Here is a 4,101-nt window from a genome sequence, read left to right as displayed (position 1 = left end):
CTCTGCTTCTCTGGGTTTCTCAGTAGGACAGTCTAAAGACTATTCCCACCACACTGACCCAGCCTTAGGTGAGGATGCTTGGCATTTCCGCATCCTGGGAGGTAAGTAGCAGAGCCAGCCAGCACTTCCACGGCCCTGTCTTCCCTCCCTCCATCCCTCAGGTTGGGAAGTCTGCATCTGCCCACAGTGGACAGTAAGTGGTGTAGCCACAGCCTAGCGGGGGAGGGGGTGGTACATGCAAACACTTGCAAATCGCACTCTGAAACGTAAGAATAAACCAACCACATTGGCACCACTTTGTTCTAAACACCAGAGAAGCTCCTGAGAGCTGGGAGCATTGGGGAGGAGCTGAGAAGTTTCCATTTGACTGGCTCATTAATTCCCCGCCCCCCCCCTCGTGGTTCTGTGAGCTAGCTGTGGAAAAGATGCCCTCTGACAACCCACGTCAGGAACATTACTCTTCTAATTATTATTCAGGAAAACATCCTAGGGTTCTTTTTCAAGCTGTAAATGTTACATAATAAATTATACTTTGGGAAGAAATAGAAAGAAACCTTAATTTTATACATCTGGAAGCTACCAAAATGAGCACAGGGGCCCCTCCCAGGGAAGGCGTGTCTCTGTGCAGGGATTCTAACGGGTGTTAATTTTCCCATCCAGAACACACATTACAGTGTGGTTTATGCAAACCTGGTGATTGCAGGGAGTTTGAGTCCATGAGGTAGTTTTTATTTTGAGGTAATGTTTTGTAAGAAATAAAATATGACTACTTTAACTTCCTGTTGTCAAGGTGTTTTGTCGGGGAGAGGGAGGTATCAGTTTTCCACACCACACCTGGAACCGGAGTCTGACTGCGTGAACACTACCACACACTGGAGTCTTGGATTTCATGGTGTTGTCCTCCTGCCCCCCAACAATCCTTGCCTCAGCCATTAGAAGTAGAAATTATATTTCATAATTCAAATTAGATGTCACCAATGTATCAGTTAAGGAAGATGTGATTAATTATAATAATATGGAAACTCCATAATCTTGATGGCTAGCATGGTCAAGGTTTAGTTCTTGTTCAAAGCTCACCTAAAGCTCAGTTGGTGGTGATGTGAAAGGGGGCGTGGCTGTGTTTCTTCCAGTCACTGGCATCTAGACTGACGTGGACCCACTGCCCTCCTAGGCCCTTTCCTTCAAGGCTCCTCTGGGTAACGATGAGTTGTTGACAAACCAGGAGAGGAAGCGGGTAGTGAGACTAGTCAGGGGACTGACCTGGAACTAGCAGTCAAATCCCTTCCACTCAGTTCCACTGACCCACCTAGGACTAGGGGCTAGGAAATAAAGTCCTTGCCTACACCACTTTCCGACATCTGCACAAAATGCTGAAGCGTTGCTGGGAGACTGGAGAAGGCATCGATGGCGTGAGCTCCCACCACTGGTTTGCTGTCAGGTGACTGTCTCTGCTTGTGTGGTGATATCAAAATCCACAGAAGCTGTTACACAGTCCACAGTGACTTAGATGAGCTTTCTTCTCCACCCCACCCCACCCATTCCTGGTGTCCTGACAATCCTAGTTCACAGCTCATTTTTATCAGAGAACAATCGGCATTGTGGCATGCCTACCCAGTAGTGAACATCAGTACTGGATGCTGTGCCCTCTACTGGACATATCTAAAACATAATTCTAAAACCCAAGCAATGTTGTGTGACTTTTTTCTGGAAAGATGTGAACAAGTTTGATTCAGCCAAGACAAGGCATCAACAACAGATTGAAGAAATGATTCCCTCAAAGTCCAGCTAGTGAGCCAACGAATTGACTAGGGTGACTTTGGGAGCATAGACTACTCAGGGGCAAGTGCATCCCAGAAAGTACAACCTGGCTAGATGACAAGCCATGAAGACAGCCTCCCTAGCAGGAACCGACCCCTGAGTCTCTCACCCTAGCTTTTATAACCTTGGGGAGGGACTGCAGGAATCCTATCATCTCCTGAGTTTCCTAAGGCTTTTAGGTTTTGTGAGTGTGAGCCTCTTAATCCCCCCTCCCACCAAAAGAGAGCATTTCAATTCAGAAGAAGGAGCTATGCAGCACACCTCAAGGTGGGCAAATGGGTCACTGGAGAACCAGAAGCCAGGTCCACACCCAGAGACCATGGCAGCTCTGCCCGACTGATTCAGACTCTGGTCCTCAGAGTCCTCGTCCATAAAATGATGACTTTGGGTTAGGTGCTCACACAAGCATGAAGGTTCTCCAGCCAGGAGTGGCCACATGCGAGAGGGGGGGGGAGTGGCGGGGGCGGGGGTGACAGGGCAGAGACAGGAAGTGCTCTGGAGTTTGCTGGCAGCCAGCCTGACCAAAAAGCAGCAAATTCCATGTTTAGGGAGAGATCTTATCTCAGGAGAAGAAGGCGCAAAGAACAGAGCAGGACAAACGGCGTTCTCTTCTGGCCTCTGCACGTGCACTCATGGGAACCCTCACACCACACACACACACACACACACACACACACACACACACACACACACCACACATCTACACACACAAATTGGAATGTATGATGATCAAACATTCTCCTGGTCCATAAAAATAGATTAGACTGAATCACATCAACACTGAAAACCCTGATGCTTCAAATGACACCATTAAGAGAGTGATGAGGCCAGGGGGGATATCTCAATTGGTAAAATGCTTGCTTTGCGAGCAGAGGAACCTGAGTTCAATCCCCAAACCAACATTAAAATCTAGATGAGGTGGCCTGTGTTTGTAATCCCAGTGCTGGATTCAGGAGAGTGGATTTCTGGGACTTGCTAGCCAGGCAGTCTGGCTTGATTGGTAAGCTCCACACAGTGAGAGACCCTGCCTCAAAGAGATGGATGGCATTCCTAAGGATGATGCTGAGCACCCACACACACACATGCACACTCGCATATTAAAAAAAAGTAAAAAGACAGACCACATAATAGGAATTTTAAATATATGAGTATATTTAAAACACATCTAAAACAAAGAATTATTTTATTACAATCCTTAGTAAAGACAATTTAAATGGATAAAAATAGAAAACACAGTAAACACCATTCCATAGTCATTGGTGAAACGAAAGTCACTATCACCAGGTTGTATAACATCTACTAGAATGGTTATACATTTTTAATGGGTAATAGTTATTCAAGTTTACAAACTGTTTGAAACAAGAGGAAAAACGTGTCGCCGAACTCGGCAGGATAGCGTTCGCGGGCACAGAGGGCAGGCCTCTAGAAGGGTGCCCGCCATGTGGCTGCACTGTGTAGAGGAGCTGGGCTGGGCAGGGTGGCTGGGGAAGGGGCAGGGGCGATGCTCTGTTGGCTTGGACCCTAGGCAGCTGGAGTGGCAGAGGCACTCATTCTCGGCTTCTGCCTTTCTGGTGCCGGTGTTAATGTTCCCTCTGAGGCATCTCAGCGGCATCTCCTTCCTGCTGGGCTGGATGCAAAGTTCCCCAACAGCACCAAGGTACCCAGTGAGGACTCTGGTAGGCATCCAGACCCTTCTGCAGACTACATTGGTTCTTTCACTCTCTCAATCTCTCCAAATACAAACAAAATCTAAATAGGTTGCCATCAGAGGTTCAAGACAAAAACCCTCAGTAGGATTGGGAACCCCTGTAAATCAAGGAGCCACAGCACACGCACATGTGAGGCAGCTGGGCTGTCCTGCTCAGGTAGGGAAAACACCCACAGAAGGGCAGCTTTCACCCACAACCAAATTCAGCAAGAAAACTAGAGGCTGGGAAGATCCCGGGAGAGGTGCAAGGAAACCTGGGTTCTGCTTCTATTTGGCTCCTCTTCAGCAAGTTTGTTCTCTCTGGGGCCTCAGTTGCACCTTCTGTAAGTGTCGGGGGGGGGGGGGGGGGGGGAGTCGCTTTAGCTAAGTCAAGCAGAAGGGTCTCTGAAATGTCACGGGCACACAGCAGGTGCCTCTAATGGCAGTGGGAGCCCTCCTTATGCCAGGGGGAACGTGGGACCACACCCCAGCACCCGCAGCTTGCCAGACCGGTGACCAGCAAGAGCAGTGCCCTGCGGGGCAGGGGCAATGTCAAGCCAGAGCAATGCCTGACGGAGGCGGGGCTCGAACCCACA

Source organism: Peromyscus leucopus, chromosome 1 (assembly GCF_004664715.2).
Source record: "Peromyscus leucopus breed LL Stock chromosome 1, UCI_PerLeu_2.1, whole genome shotgun sequence".
Lineage (NCBI taxonomy): Eukaryota > Metazoa > Chordata > Mammalia > Rodentia > Cricetidae > Peromyscus > Peromyscus leucopus.
The sequence above is the reverse complement of the archived record's forward strand: the minus strand, read 5'-3'. Positions refer to the sequence as shown.